Source organism: Danio aesculapii, chromosome 4 (assembly GCF_903798145.1).
Source record: "Danio aesculapii chromosome 4, fDanAes4.1, whole genome shotgun sequence".
Lineage (NCBI taxonomy): Eukaryota > Metazoa > Chordata > Actinopteri > Cypriniformes > Danionidae > Danio > Danio aesculapii.
The window spans coordinates 20,961,877-20,979,461 of NC_079438.1; the positions used below are offsets into that span (position 1 = coordinate 20,961,877).

The following is a 17,585-nucleotide window of genomic DNA, read 5'->3' on the forward strand; positions in this document are numbered from 1 at the left end:
TTAAAATGTAATTTTAGTCAACAACCACTTTAAAGAATACGGGGGACTGAAATATTACCATTTGCCAGGAATGACCCTAATATTATTACTGACGATGTTGCTAAAGAATGGCAGGAAACGTAGAATACAGATAATAAGAGACAACAAGAATATGAAAAAAGAACCCTGGTGTGTGTGTTTGTGTGCGTGAGAGAGAGAGAGAGAGAGAGAGAGAGCAGATGTGTAAAGTTGAAATCGAGGGAGAAATGTATGAATAAGTCATGACTGCAACAGTAAGTGGCAAAAAAAATAAACAAAAAGACTTTTATTTTCGCGTGGCATGTGACGTCGTAAGGCTGCGCCGCTTTCGCGTTGTGATTTAACTGGAGAAATGTTTGTTTAAAACGTTTACAAAAGAATAAAACACAGATTTAACCGATTGATTAAAGTTTCAGGTTTTTCACCCAATGCTAAATTATCCCAGTCAACAAATTTCCTTTGGCCCTGATCTGGCCCAAATCAAAAGCTAAGATGTGGCCCAGATCAGTTAATGTTCCCCAGCCCAGTGTTCCACATCCTTTTAGCCAGAACTGAACCAAAGTAGTGCCACAACTCCACCAATCTTGAGCCAAGTAATACATTTTTTGTATTCAAGATTAGTTCAGAGTTCTGTGGCCCTTGTGTGGTGTGTAAAGACTGATAAAGCCTTTTATCTCTTACATTGATTTTCAAATCTCTATCTGTTTTGTGAACAGCAGTGTGTAGTAAAAAGTCTTTAATAAAAATGAAAGTTCTAAATAACAGTTTTTATTTGCAATATTTTAAACATTATTAATACATGTACAATGTTATAAAAGACTGCAAATAAAAGCTATTACTTTGAACTTTCTTTTTTAATAACACAAATAAATCTCTTTTACTCTCTCACATAAATCTTGTGCAGTGTGTTTTAGCATCAGATACTATTATCCTGATAAATTAAAAGTTATACAAATTAAAACTATTCTTTAACAGAACATTCGTTACATTTATCAAATCAGTCGACAAAAATGGAGCTTACAGTGTATTACCTTTGATGGAAATATCTAAACTGTTAGTACGTATTTACGCTGTTTATTTCAAAATGAAAGTGAAACTGAAAGCATCACACTCCCGCTACCGACATCAACCAGCAGATGGCGCTCGGACACCACAAAAACTCAAACCCATTTATTATGTGCCACACATATTGCCATTTCCCTTGATTCAGCCATACCTTATTATTATCCAGTACATGCTTGCTCTTCTAAGACTACAACACAGTTATTTAAAATGGTAATAACACTTCACAGTTTTTATTTAGCTAGATTATTTAAAGCTTTATATGTAAGAAGCAATATTTTAAATTCAATACGAAACTTTACAGGCAGCCACTGTAAGAAGGATAAAATTGGGGTGATGTGATCAAATTTTCTAGACCTGGTAAGAACTCTGGCAGCTGCATTTTGTACCTCACAGCAAGAAGGTCGCTGGTTCGAGCCTCAGCTGGGTCAGTTGGCATTTCTGTGTGGAGTTTGCATGTTCTCCCGATGAGTTTCCTCCAGGTGCTCTGGTTTCCCCCAAGTCCATAGACATGCGGTATGCATACAGTGTGTGTAAATGAGTGTGCATGCATGTTTCCCAGTAATGAGTTGCAGCTGGAAGAGCATCCGCTGCGTAAAGCATGTGCTGGATAAGTTGGCGGTTCATTCCACTATGGCGACCCCTGATTAATAAAGGGACTAAGCTGTAAAGAAAATAAATGAGTAATATCACACGGGTAGCAGTGCGACGTGGCCTTCTATCAGTTTTTGTATTTCTATTTGTTGTAATGGCCTGTTGTTATTGCAATAAAATAAATAAATGTAAAAAAAAAGCAGTGTGATGTGGCTGTATATCAGCATTGGTGGGAGGCGTGCGTTATAGTGTACACTAGGCACTCGAGAACGATTGTCCTTCTACCTGTTGTTTCAATCCCCTGAGAACTTTGCTCATCTTCAGAATGCAAATGAAGACACTTTAGATGAAATCAGAGAGCTCCCTCGTCTGTTATAGACAGCAAGAGTCCCGAGATGCTCAAAGTCCAGAAAAGGAACCAAAAACATTGTCAAAACAGTCCATGTGACTTTAGTGGTTCAATTGTAATCGAGCTCCAAGAACATTTTGAGAGCAAGAAAATGTTGAAAAAAGCAGCCAAAGTAGGAACTGTTTAACCATATAGTGGCTGTTTTTTTGCTCCTGTATTCTCTTCATTTGCATTCAGCAGAAGAAACTCAAACAGGTTTGGAACAAGTAGAGGATGAGTAAATGACAGAATTGTAATTTTTATGTGAACTACCCCTTTAATGCTTCTGTAAGTAAAGGTAAATTATATATTATTACTGAAGATATTGCTAAAGAATGGCAGGAAACGTGGTACACAGATAATAAGACGACAATTGATATGAAAAAAAGAAACCCTATATAGGCCTATAGTTGTAGAAATAGACAAGAAGAGGTCATAATTATGAGGATGAGATTTGGACTCAGATATTAATAGGAAGTAATGTGTTGTAGACATGCAAGCCATCATGAAGTGGATTAAAAAAGTTTCTCAAAATTGTCTTAAATGTTTAGATTAAAGGTTTGTGTCTGAGTGTGAGTTTGAGCGAGAGAGAGAGAGAGAGAGAGAGAGAGAGAGAGAGAGAGCAGATATAGTGTAAAGTGAAAAACATGGGAGAAATGTATCAATAAGTCATGACTGCAACAGTAAGTGGCAAAAAAGCTAAACAAAAAAGACTTTTATTTTGGCGTGGCGCGTGACGTCATCAGGCGGCGCCGCTTCAGCGCTGGGATTCAGCTGGAGAAAGGTTTGTGTTTTAAAACGTTTACAGATATAAACCGATTTAAAGATAAAGTGCTAAAGTTTTAGGTTTTATATACGATGCTAAATTATGTTCCTGTTGTTGGAGATATTATTTTAACCCTTTATACAACGTAGTACTATTATATTCTCAGTAACCGAGGGCTATTGTTTGAATAAAGTAACAGAAATGTGTGTAATAAGTGTTTTAATAAAACGTTTTACCTGATTTCTTTTTGTTAATTACTCTCATATAAAGAAACTGTTGAAGCAAGTGTTGAAGAGAAGTTATTTTGTTTCTGTTCATTTTTTGTTCATTTTAATGAATAATAATTCATTTTGATGATAAACCAACATCACCTAACCCTACTTACTATACACTTTTATACACATATACACTTATTTAACAACACACTTTACATGCCAATTTGCACATAACAGCTGCACATATAACGTTGTATATAGTAATAAACACGTACATACACTTGTCAATATGTATATTTGCACTCACTACTTACTTCTATTTTTTTAAATATATTTATTATCTGTTTTTTGTCCTGTCTCTGTAATCCTGTTGCACTGTAGAAGCTCTGTCACGAAAACAAATTCCTTGTATGTGTGAACATACCTGGCAATAAAGCTCTTTCTGATTCTGATTCTTAAACAGGACATTTTTATTTTGTTCATGTTAAACAGGATAAAGTGTCCAAACACAGAGAAAAACTCCTGCTGAAGCGACTGATCTCCACACTGTTATAAAGATGGCGTTTATTAAAGAGGAGAGTGAAGACCTGAAGATCGAAGAAACATTCACATTCAAACAGGAAGATCTGCAGGAACAAACAGGTTAGTTTTCATTCTCAAAGACCAACTCAGTCATTTGATCCTCATTCAGATATATTTTAATAATAAGAATACTAAATTAAATCCATCTTGCAGCCCCGAGTGTGCTGCCTAGTTCTCCTAAATGCACATAAGCACTCACTGAAAGACTGGAATGAGCTTCTTTCATCACTTGTTCTCGTGTCTTGTCATTCTTGTATTATTAGTCTCCCGTTTTCTCTACTTTCTTAAGGTTATTGCTTTTCTTGTTCTCCTACTGTTTTTAAAACGTCTTTGAGCACTGGCGCTATATAAAATAAATAAAAACAATAAATAAAAATAGTTTAACTGAGCTGATGATATTTGACCTACAGTATTCTCATAGAAGATATCTGCTATTACAGTGATAGTGTTGGCTTAGTACTTTCCATTTGCATATGTCACATTGATCACAATTTAAACTTCTTTATGGGTTTAAACTTGTTCCTAGTAGTTGTTAGTTCTCACAGATAGTATCTGAGTCAGGGCTATTGTGTTTAAACAGGGTTTCCGCGGGGTCTTATTAAAATGTCGTAAATTCCAAAATCAAACATTTAGGCCTTAAAAGTCTTTATAATTTACTGAAATATTGTGTTGTTATATAAGGTTATTTTAACTCAATTTATCATAATGGCTTAATTATTTTCCTTACAATAACATTTGTTTAAAAGTGCTCCATGTATTTACTGCTGAGGACATCGACCTGGACAGATTGTTGTGCATAGATTTAGTTTATTATAGTTTTTAAAAATTTCTAAACATTTGTTAATTTTTTATTATTTTTTAAAGCTTATTTTGGAAAAAAGTGTATGGATATAAGTAAAGCTTGCTTGTTTTTACTCAATATTTAAAATCTTTTGCTAAGAAATAACTAAAATATCATTTTAATATTATTATTTTTTAATTATTGTATTATTAAATGTATTAAATAATAAAAAAAAATTTTGATAGGGCAAATTAAAATCTTTTCCATCTGGGCCATGAAATTTCAGTCATAATGGTCTTTAAAAGTCTTACATTTAACTTGGTGAAACCTGCAAAAACCCTGGTTTAAAGTATGTCAGAAAGCGTGGATGCCCCCAATATTAAATATGCTGAATGAAATGGACACTAAAATAATTAGTTATTATAAAACATTGTACAGTAATCTACACTTTATGATGATGTTGAGGGACGACATGAAGCAAAACGAACAAATTATAGTGGAACAATAACATTTAGCATTGCACTACAACTGGCCAACAAACTAGTCTAAAAATGACTTTTGCTGCTTAAGAAATGGATTACAGCATGCTGATGATATGCAAACATATCAGTGTAAAGTTCATAAGTATTGACCATATTCTTCACGTACCAACAGGAGGCGCCATTGGAATCTTTTTGCTTGAGATTTTTTTAAAATAATAAATTTTTAGATTGTAAAAAGAGTGTTATGCTGCTTAGGCATGGGACGGTAACCGTTTTCAAGGTCTACCACAGCTTAAAAAAAAGTCACTGTTTTTAAAATCACCAATATTTTCTGTTGTACCGTTTCTACTTTTTTTTTTACATTTTGTTTTAAGTTTTTCAGGACCGCAGTATCTCCAGCAGAAAAGATATCCAAAGACGCCATTTTAAATTGTAAAGAAACTGTGTTTATGAAACAAATGAAGACAGCAGAAGTCAATGATTCATTTGAATGATTCAGCCTGACATGTTTACTGCTCCAAAATACTTTCAAAGTTTCTCAAAAGTAAATATTTTGTGTTCAAAGAGGGAAAAGTGTTTGTTTTTTACCCAGACATTTAAAAAGAATATATTTTAGAGCAGTTATCACAGTGCTGTGAAACCGTGATATTGTTATTAAAGGTTATCATTCTGTCAGAATCTTATACTGGCCCATGCCTAATACTGCTTGATGTTGCAAAGTCATTCATTCATTCATTCAGCCGAAGAAGTCTATGGTCCAGCGTATGGTCAAACATGCAAAGTGTCACAGAAAAAATCACTTCGGCAGGATGTGTAAAACTGGACACAGGGGCAGAGTGCAATGTCATCTCGCACAAAGACTTTCAAGTGATTGTAGGTGAAACTAAATCACTGAGCAAGTCTAACTGCACATTAATTGCATATTCTGGCCACAAGATGGAGCCAAAAGGTACCATAAAAATCACCTGCCAGTTTAAAGACAAAGAAGCAGAGATTGAGTTACAGGTAATAGAGAATGACTTGCCTGCTATCCTGGGGAGATCTGCGTGCACTGATTTAGGACTTGTTCAGAGAATCTACAATGTAGTCTGTGATGAAAACACAGATGTACTGAAGGAGTTTGAAGATGTGTTCACTGGTTTAGGGTGCATACCAGGCGTGCATCACATCCAGATTGATCCAAGTGTGGCTCCTGTGATTCATCCTTCCAGAAAAGTGCCAATAGCACTAAAAGAAAAAATAAAGTCAGAACTAATAAGAATGGAATGTATTGGAGTCATTGAGAAACAGACAGAACCCACAGAATGGGTAAATAGTATGGTGACTGTTGTAAAGCCCAACAAAATTTGCATCTGCATTGACCAAATGGACTTGAATAAACCCATAAAAAGACAGCATGTTCCACTCAAGACAATTGAAGATGTAGTGAGCGAGATGCCAAAAGCAAAAATTTTCTCAGTACTAAATGCAAACCATGGGTTTTGGCAAATACAATTAGATGAAGAAAGTTCAAAGCTTTGCACGTTCAATACACCATTTGGAAGATTCCGCTTCAAGAGGTTGCCTTTTGGAGTATCTTCAGCTCCAGAAGTCTTCCAGAAGTGCATTGCTCAAAGACTACAGGATCTGGATGGAGTGATGAATGTCATGGATGATATACTCGTGTGGGGAGAAAATGTGGAACAGCATGATGTGAGTCTGCAAAGTCTTATTGAAAGAGTGAGGAGTGTTAAGCTGAAACTAAATCGGGAAAAGTGCAAATTCAGGATAGATGAAGTGGTACATTAGTCATGTACTAACTGGAGAAGGTTTGAAGCCAGACCAGGAGAAGATTAAAGCCATTGTGAAAATTCCCAAGCCGCAAGACAAATCTGCTTTAATGAGGTTTCTTGGAATGGTTCAATACCTCGCAAAATTTGTTCCGAATCTGTCTGAGACCAGTGCAATGGAGTTTTGAGAAACTAAAGACACAGCTGAGCGATGCACCAGTTCTCAAATATTATGATGTCAACAAGGAAGTGACTCTTTCTGTTGGTGCTAGTTCAGAGGGTCTGGGAGCAGTCATCCTCCAAGAAGGATATCCTGTGGCATATGGTTCAAGAGCTTTAACTGACTGCCAGAAAAGGTATGCTCAGATAGAAAAAGAGCTGTTAGCCATCGTATATGGTTGTGAAAAATTCAGCCAATAGCTATATGGAAAGGCAGTAAAAGTGCAGTCAGACCACAAGCCGCTGGAGACAGTCTTCAAAAAACCTCTACAGAAAACCCCTCCTTGCCTGCAGAGGATGTTGTTGAAGCTCCAGCCGTATGATCTACAGGTGTACTACAAACCTGGAAAGGAACTGAAAATAGCAGATACACTGAGCAGAGCCTATCTAGATGAAGAGACAGAACAATTGCTAGATAAAAACCTAGAAGTGCATCAGTTGACAGAATGTCTGCCTATTTCTGAAGAGAAATTAAGAGAAGTCAAGGAAGCTACTGCGGGGGACAAAGAACTTTTGTACTGATGTCAGTAGTCAAATCAAGATGGCCCAAACAAGTAAAAAAAGTAGTAAACTTTCAAAGAAGAACTGACCATTTCAGAAGGCCTGCTATTCAAAAATTCATGATTAGTAATTCCACACAGCATGAGAGCACTGATGCTTAAGAAAATTCAAAAAGCCCCCGCATATTATAACTGGTAAAGTTTGCCTTTACTCCACCCATTTTTATGGAGGGCTGTTGAAAACATTTATTAGAAGCATCTGAAAGGTATCTGTGGGTTTTGTTTGTATGGGGGTGTGTACAAACAAGGAAAGGAAAAGGAAAAAAACAAAAAAAAAGGGGTGATCGCACATACACTTATAAACTAGAAACAACACAATATTGAAACCTTGTGTATAAACTTACACACACTTCCAGCTACTCCCACTCTTAACTAGCTGACCATGTGGGACCTCACGTATAAAACAAAACCATTTGAACAGCTCTTGATGTTTCACTACAAAGCTACCCCATTATTGACAAAATATACTTGAGAACTAGAAATAACAACAACAAACATGTGCTATAGTGGTAATTTAAAGAGCCCCTATTATACATGAAATAGGGTCATATTTTGGTTGTAAGGGTCTCCAACAACAGTCTAATATGCATGCAAGGTCAAAAAACACTTTCATGGTCTTATAATCTGCATTTATTTTTACCTAATTATCCCAGCGACTCCCATATGAATCGTTCAGCGATTCATTTGTTTCCAAACCCCTCCTCAGCGCGAAGCTGATTGGACCGATGACAGCCTGTTTAGAAGTAGTCACAGTGCACACACGCTTTATAGTGTAAGGCGTGGATTGTGACTGCCAGTGGGTGAATGTAAATACAGACGATGGACTTGAAAATACTGACGACTAACTATTTTTTTGAGCAAAACCTCCAAGAACTGGCAAGGAGATCTCCTAGCCCGTCACAGTCTACCTGCTCTTTTCACACAGACTCTCTCACACACACGCACATGCACACACACACACACACACACACATTACCCTCCTCCTCAGAGGGCACAACACACACACACATTACACTCCTCCTCAGAAGACACAACACACACACAGGGCCGGAGCAAGCTGAGCTGCTCTAGGCAAAGGACAATCACGCCGCCCTCAAACCGAAAGTGAAAACGAAAGTGAAGACCGGGGGGCAGGGTGGGAGTATCGCGGATGAAATTTAAAGACTGGGGTGGGGTCGCGGATATAACTGAGGATGCGGGTGGTAAGGAAGGTGTCGCGGACGCCGCTCTCTCTATTCTGCCGCCCTATGTGCGGATATTACTGCTGAGGACGCGGGTGGTGAGGAAGGTCTCGCGGACGCCGCCCTCTCTATTCTGCCGCCCTAGGCGCGGATATAACTGCTGAGGACGTGGGTGGTGAGGGAGGTGTCGCGGATGCCACCCTCTCTATTCTGCCGCTTGCTGGGTGCAATTTAGACACCTCACCTCGAACCTGAGCTGAGCTATTTTGAAGCTTGACCGTTGCATGCATGTAAGTAAAAGTAGTGCCATTTAATCACGAAGGCGTGTGGCGGTTCCTTGTCGTCCACTGGTTTACTGCGTATAGTGCGGTGTGGCCGGTCCCGAAGTAGAGTCCTCTCGAGGTTCAGGGTATCTTTCAGGAGCCCGGCTACAAATTTCGTCACGCGTCTGCCGTGCTCCTGTCCTTCTTTAATTGCCGTAATGTGGAGATTTGAGCGGCGAGACCTCTCCTCAAGATCTTAGCTTCGGTCTCAGCAGAGCCAGCTTCTTTTTCACTATACTAAACTATTTTTCCAGGGTAGTAAGAGAGTCGGAATATCCACCCAACACAGACTCCAGACCAGTCACTCTTTCGCTGCTTCCACTCTGGCGTTAATATGCTCCACAGCATTACGTATCTCTGTTTGAAGCTGGTCAATATGATTGCAAAGTTCATTTGACTGCGCAACGACCTTTTCCTCAATTTTAGCAATCAAATCGCCCTTTAGTGCATCAATAGCTTGAAGGACCGTACTGGTATCACTTGCCGGAGCCGTCTCTTTCTTAGACGCAGCTGGCTCTTTAGGGTTAGCATTAGCATGGAGACTAGTAGCGGACTTCGCCTACTAACAGTTGCTTCGGCCTTTATTCATCCTGATTCAAGTTGAATTATGCTCAGAACAGCTAGACTGCGACACTTAAATGCTTATTTTCCAGTATAGGTAGGTTTAAGGTAAAATATTTAGGATAAGAGCAATATTAAACAAAATTTTATGTTTCACGTGAGGACCTCAACAGTTTGCGTCTTTGCATGGCGCCGCTCCAACCGGAAGTCCAAAACAAACAATATAACAATAATCACAATGAAACACAAAACCCTCAGCACTTATAACTCAAATGAAAGTGAAAGAAAAAAATGCAAATAATTTCAGGCCAGCAGATTCGTCACATTTAAAAACAGGGAAAAATCATACTGATAATAATAGTACGGAGAGAAAACAAAATAAGAGGAATAAAATGAGAATTTGGGCAAAGAAAAAAAAAGTTTTTTTGCTTCTTACCCATGGAGCGAAGGGGTCAAGGGACATAAGAGGGGAATGACGAATGTGAAGGTGTGGATGTGAAGGTTGAGGGCATCGACGAACCCAGCCGGTGAGTCGGCTGCTGACTCTATGCTAGCAAGATAAATTGGTAAGTTGATTTTGTTCAGGACAGTACACTGCACTAAAGTCTTTGGTGACGCACTCATTCACAGACGTCACAAGCACTTCAGTTACAAGACAGCGGTCTTTGTCCGTTGCTTCGATACGTAATTTAGCTTTTTGTTTCTCACAGCCAGTCGTTAAGTTTACACTGCTCGTCTCGACCCAGATTCTCTACTCGTTTTCCCGCACTGCAACAGTGCTGTCAATTTTTCTTTCTTTCACCGCATAATGCTGCCCTCTTCAACTCCTCCTCTTCCTTTATACTCTCACCCATTTCCTTTTTTGCCATCCCATGGGTGAAGACCAATTAAACAATGTTGACTGTCATCACAGAAAACGTCCTGGTTACGTACGTAACCCACATTCCCCGAATAGAGAACAGAGACATGTGTCTGTATAAACAGACTTTGGGAGTGCTTTAGACGACCAAACACTTCAGAAGATATGAAAACGGGCCAATGAAATGCCAATTGAATTGGCGGAGCTTAGGTCCACAGCTGAAACTGATGAGCCAATTAGGGCTATATCAGTCGGCTGCTGGAGCCAGCTCATCAGAATTTACCTGCTGAAGAGCCGATCGCTCAGCTCCCAGCTGGAGACTCAGGTGCTGTGGCAGTGGAGACACACGTCTCCGTTGCCTATTTGGGGAATGTGGGTTACGTACATAACCTGGACGTTCCCCTTCATAAGGGAACTTCTACGTGTGTCTGTATAAACAGACTTTGGGAGACTGTATGGTAAGCCGGTCATGCTCCTGATGTGTAGTTTGCCAGGCCAAAGTGTGAGCGCACTGACATCACCAAGAGCGCAACCTTCCAACGTCCCCTAGGCCCAACATATTACCATTACATGGGAATTTAAAGTTTTAAATAGCGGTTCGTAAGTGTGCTTTTACCTAGCTAATATAGACTAGGGATTTTTAAAAATAAAAAAGTATGTTGGAAAAGCGTTCCAGTCCCCGAAGGGGGAGGACGCAGCGGAGACCACCTACTAGCCTAGAAGGGGAGACCTGATGGTAAAGAGACATATGGACTAGCCCTAATGACGGGGAGTGCTACATATGATAAGCTGGTTAGCTGTTTAGGGAAGACATGGGACCGCCTAATAACGGGGAACACCGTGGTAATAATGCATATGGCATCACCAAATGGGGATGCACATAGCTGGCACTGATCCTCAATATGCGTGTAGACCAAATGGGCATACCAACCGCACACTGAGCCATGCACTCAACTCCTCCGCTGAGTCGATGCTGGGGGCCTCGGAGGAATTCTCAAGGGTTCACCTGGGATGGGGCACTTACTAGTAAAGTAGGAAAAGCCCACGCATCTCCGGGTTAGGGAGCCTGGCGCAGCAAGCATTGGTGACACTGAGCTTAATTCCTCCCTGATTGATTGGGATTACCCAATAACCGGGAGGAAACTGGCTCCACTCGGAGGTTATAAAACCTCGCAAATGTATTATTTGTCGCCCAACCCGCAGCTCTGCAGATATCTGTGAGAGAGGCACCGCGTGCTAACGCCCATGAGCGCAGCTCGCCCTAGCATTGATAAGCGAGGGCAATGGCATCAACTAACCAGTGGGCCAACCTCTGCCAACCACCGTAACAGATAAAGAGCTGTTTACATGATCTTACATTTTGCATTCGTTCCACGTAAAAAGCGTGAATGGGACAAAGCAGTGAGTGGGCTGGGTCTGCCTCCTCCGCATGCAGTGTTTGCAGGTTCACCACCTAATCTCTAAATGGGGTGGTAGGAACCTTGGGCACATAGCCAGGTCGAAGTCTCAGGACAACGTGAGAGTGACCCGGCCCGAATTCAAGGCACGATTCGCTGACCAAAAATGCCTCCAGATCCCCAACTCTTTTGAATGACGCCAATGCGATCAGCAGAGCTGTCTTTAATGACAGAATTTTAAGTGATACCGAATCGAGTGGCTCGAACGGAGCTCCCTGCAGACCCGCCAGGACTATAGAGAGATCCCAAGAGGGCATGAGAGGGGGGCAGGATGGATTTAATCAGCGCGCGCCTCTGAGGAATCGGATGATTAGATCATGCTTCCCGAGCGTGTTGCCGTCCACTTCGTCATGATGAGCGGAGATCGCAGCCCCGTAAACCTTCAGTGTAGAGGGTGACAGCTTGCGCTCCAGCTTATCCTAAAGGAAGGATAACATAATGCTAATCTGGCAAGTTCGGGGGTCTTCTCGGTGAGAAGCGCACCACTCAGAGAATAGACTCCACTTCGGGGCGTAGGCTTGCCTTGTAGAGGGTGCTCTAGCCTGAGTGATGGTTTTAAGTACCGCGGGCGGTAAGTCACCTAAGTCCTCCGCGCTCCATCTATGGACGTCCCTGAGAGAGGAGGTCCTCCAGTAGGCAAATGCACAAAGGAGGGGCCACCGTGAGGAGTGTGAGTTCCGAAACCCAGGTTCGGTTGGGCCAGATGGGCGCAACAAACAAGACCCGCTCCTCGTCCTCCCTGACTTTGCACAAAGTTTGTGCAATTTGACTCACTGGGGGAAACGTGCCCGATGGCCAGCTGTGAGCCAGTGCATCCGTGCCGAGGGGGGCCTCGGTCAGGGAATAAAACAGCTGGAAAGGGGCATTCTCGGTGGAAGCAAACAGATCGATCTGGGCTTCCCCGATGCACGCCCATGTCAGCTGGACCGAATCGGGGTGAAGTCTCCACTCTCCTAGGGACACTAGCTGCTGTGAGAGTGCATCAGCTGCACAGTTGAGCTCGTCCGGAATGTGAATGGCAAGCAGCGATTTCAGCCGCATGTGATTCCAAAGGAGCAGACGGCGAGCGGCCTGAGACATGCGGCGAGAGCGTATACCCCCCATACGGTTAATATAAGCCACCGTCGTCATGCTGTCCGTCCTGACCAGCACGTGTTTCTGCTCCAGCACCGGAAAAATGCGGCGGAGAGCCAGATACACTGCCAACAGCTCCAGGCAGTTGATATGCCAATGCAGGCGGGGTCCGGACCACTAACCCGCGGCTGCATGCTCGTTGCACACGGCCCCCCAGCCCGTGCTGGAGGCATCTGTCATTAGGACAACATGCCTGGATACTAGCCCTAGGGGCACTCCGGCCCGTAGAAAAGCCAGATCCGTCCAGGGGCTGAGGGTGCGGAGACACAGCGGAGTCCAATCCCACAGCCGAAGCAGCCCGGGATAACACGGCTAACATGTCCAATTCCAGATCCGAAACCTCACTGACAACCCCGGAGGATGGCAGGGGGTCCGGATCTTCATCAGAACATGCCAACGTGCCCTCAGATGCAGCGATGGACATCACATCCCCGGTATCATCTAATGAAACCCGGAGGATGGACCAGCGCTCGCAATTGAAGCAGAAACAGAGCACACTGACAAGTAGCGAGGGGTCCGCGGACCTATAGGCGACGGATTAGCCCCCACTGTAACCCTCAGGCCTGCCCGAGTTCTAACTGCTTGGCGGGGAGCAGCAGGGGTGACTTGCCCAAATAAAAGAGCTCGCAACAACCTCAGTTGCGCAACAGTCAAGCCATCGCAATGCGAGCAAGAACTGTCCGCGAGCACCACATCAACATGTTGGACCCCCAAGCATGTGACAGATACTCGCGCCTGTCATCAGGGGCGAGGAAACCACCGCATCCAGTAACGCACGGTCGAAACGACATCTTTAAAAAGACGCGCTGCACGACCGTGTGCTCTCTTTGGGAATTCTGCTCTTTCAGAAAACTGTTCTTTCAGGTCACCAGCGAAACGCCAAGGGGATGGGAAACCCAGCTCGACCGCCGCTAGAACGTCTTCCCCCGCACTGGTGAAGGTAATGCTTTCTTCAATGTTGGAAGTCAGCTCAGCAGAAGAGTTCTTCAGTCTCAGATCGAGTCTGAAGCAACAATTCTGATGAGCTGGCTCCAGCAGCCGACTGATATAGCCCTAGTTGGCAAAGCTCCGCCAATTCAATTGGCATTTCAATGGCCCGTTTTGATATATTCAGAAGTGATTGGTCATCTAAAGCACTCCCAAAGTCTGTTTATACAGACACATGTAGAAGTTCCCTTATGAAGGGGAACACCAACAATCATAAATGCATGATTATATGCTTTCATGGCTTTGCAATCAAAAAAATTTTGTTATAGTAGATGCCAATGGATTAAAAACAGCCAGGAATATAACAAAAAGGGAGTAGATTTGCCCAGTGTATTGAGTTTTTTTTTTTTTTTTTCAAAGCATTTTCCCAGAATATGTCAAAATAAGATGTCCCCAAATATCAGTCCGTTTGCTGAAACACAGAGAAAGTTTTGAATCTAGAATGGATGAAATTGACCCAACAAGGGGAAAGGTGTACATTCCAGTCTTTATGCAGAAACTGTACAGGTATGTCTCATGTCTGTGAGGCAAATATTCAGCTGTTTGTTCAGCTGTTACCCCAGAACTTTTTTTCTGATGCATTCACCAATCAGGCACAGAATGAATAAGTATTCCCTGTCTGCTTTACAAATTTTAGAAAAACATTTTGTTGTAATAATGAATATTCATGAATAAAAATAGGCCATTTACAGCTTTCAAATCTGTGTCTTGTCAATATGACCAAAATGACTTTTATAATCAATTATGTAAGAAACGCTGAAAACTGGACTGACACAGTTTCAATTTACTATAACTTCTATGTTAAAGGGCTTTGACACAATTTACATTGTAAAAGCACTAGATAAATAAAGATGAATTGAATCTGCTTAAATGTGTACATGTTAATGGACCAAACAAAATATGAAGTAATTTATTTTACATTTAATGTGCATCAAAATTACAGTGTGTGTAGCCAATGTTTCCAGTGTCTTTTCACTTTTCAGCTTTTGATGAGAATTTTCAAGACTTAATAAAAACTAATGTTTTATTTATGCATTTCAGACCTAATTGAAGAGAATGAGGGGAGTAAAGAGGAGGAACATCATGTCAAAATTGAGGAAAAAACTCATTTACAGACTGGTGGTATTTTAAAAAGGAGATATGAGAATCGTTTCACCTGCAGCCAGTGTGGAAAGAGTTTTGGAAGAAAAAGCAATCTTAAGATTCACATGATGATTCACACTGGAGAGAAACCATTCACATGCACTCAGTGTGGGAAGAGTTTCAGCTGCTCAAAACACGTTAATCTACACATGATGATTCACACTGAAGAGAAACCATTCACATGCACTCAGTGTGGGAAGAGTTTCATCCGCTCATCATCCCTTAATATACACACGAGGATCCATACTGGAGAGAAACAATTCACATGCACTCAGTGTGGGAAAAGTTTCAGCCAATCATCACACCTTAATCAACACATGATGATCCACACCGGAGAGAAACCATTCACATGCACTCAGTGTGGGAAGAGTTTCATCCGCTCATCATCCCTTAATCTACACATGAGGATTCACACTGGAGAGAAACCATTCACATGCACTCAGTGTGGGAAGAGTTTCAGCAACTCATCAGACCTTAATAAACACATGAAGACCCACACTGGAGAGAAACCATTTACATGCACTCAGTGTGGGAAGAGTTTCAGACGCTCATCACACCTAAATGAACACACAGTGATCCACACCGGAGAGAAACCATTCACATGCACTCAGTGTGGGAAGAGTTTCAGCCGATCATCACCCCTTAATAAACACATGATGAGCCACACCATTCAGAGATACCATTCACTTGCACCTAAGCTGCAGCCACACTAGACTTTTCTCCCCATAGACTTCCATAATATGCACACGAATGCGTCAGACCGAAAATGCAAGTTTCGCAGTTCACTGCATTGCAAAGTTCAAGCTTGGTGAACTCTGACCTGCGAAATCGCTTTACTTGACTGTGTGAGACCAATCGAAGATCAAAACATGACCTCTCTGGACAGAAATGTAAAATATGGACCAATCGCTCACTTTTTTTAATATCTATTCATCTTGTTTAATCCTGCCCTTTTCGCAGAGCTGTACAACAGAATTTTGCATGCTCAAACTCTAGTGTGACTCCAGCTTTGGCGTGGGATGAGTTTCAGCAACTCCTCAGACCTTAATAAACACATGAAGACCCTCACTGGAGCATTTACATACACTCAGTGAGGGAAGAGTTTCAACCGATCAGCAAACCTTAATGAACACATGAAGATCCACACTGGTGTGAAAGAGTATATGTGCTTTGAGTGTGAGAAGACTTTTATTACAGCTCCAAAATTGAAACTGCACCAGATGTTTCACACTGGAGAGACAGTACAAGTGTTCACTCTGTTACAAGAGGTTTAATCAATTAACACATCTAAAAACACAAAAGAGGATTCACACTGGAGAGAAACTGTACAGATCTGATCAGTGTCTACAGAGTTTCGCTTATTCGGCGCAGCTTAAGAAACACATGGACAAAAAGTTGCACACATGACATGAATGCAGCAAAACATTTTCTCATGTGCTCAGGATGTTTCATGTCTGAATAATGTTTGAAAAGGCTGAGTGACGATATACTGTTTTCCAGCACTTCTACACTGCAGTAGGTCGGGTTGCAAATGTGTTGCGTTCCTCACGTTTACCGTAAACGCATTGATGGCGGCTGAGAGAAGTTTCATAAACATCTGGCAAACAGCACCTCTGCGGCTTAAAATCTCTTTGCAAGTGATTGTACAGGTGCGGATTACTTGTATCATGTAGTTAAAGTGTTGCTGTGATTATATCCTAAGTTCTTTATCTACATTATTATCCCTAGACATTTGTTGGTTGCTTTTATTGATTGTTCTATGAGTGACGTTTTATAATAAATAATTTGCTTTCAGGCTATTTTGTTGGCTCATCTCTCTTTTATGGTGCAACTTAAACAAGCGGGTCATAACACTTTGTAAAATGTGTCCAGTTGTATCCGACATCTTGTCCTTTCAGTCATGTGCACAGGTGTGAGTAGGAACCTAGATTGAGCAAGAAATGGAGAACATTGCCTTTCGTCTCAGCTCCTTCACCACAACAGACAATTACATCATCTGCATTACTGCTGCCGCTGCACTGATCCATCTTTAAATCTCACATTCCATTCCTCTTGAGAAAAAAAAGGCAGATACTTGAACTCCATTTGGGGTAAGGACTCTCCTTTAAACTGGAGATGGCCACCTTTTTCCGGTCAAGCACCATAGTTTCTGACTTAGAGGTGCTGTTTCTTTCTCTGGACAACGTTATCTGCAAATGGCAGAGACAGTCCTAGCCTGCACCTAAAATTATGTCAGTAAAAATTATTATATTTCTCAGATCAGCCTCAAAAATAACACATTTACAAAATAAAGTGAATAAATAGATGGATGGATAGACATTGTAGTGGTGGAAGGGGAAGTAGGATGGCTTGTTGAACTATAAACCAAGATGGAGCTCTCTCAGGAGGGATGGACCAGTGCGCGAGATGTCTCAGACTGAAGGCGTAATAATGAAATAAATGCTCAGGAAGCCCTAACCCTATTTCATCAACTGGCTGTTGCGATGTACTCCTATGCCACCTAG

The 17,585-nt window shown here is 41.5% G+C and overlaps 1 pseudogene; it reads left to right on the forward strand.

Annotated features, from left to right (window-relative positions):
- Positions 1 to 16,880, forward strand: part of LOC130222237 (oocyte zinc finger protein XlCOF6-like) — a 314,140-nt pseudogene extending 297,260 nt beyond the window's left edge.
- Positions 16,881 to 17,585: the final 705 nt, after the last annotated feature.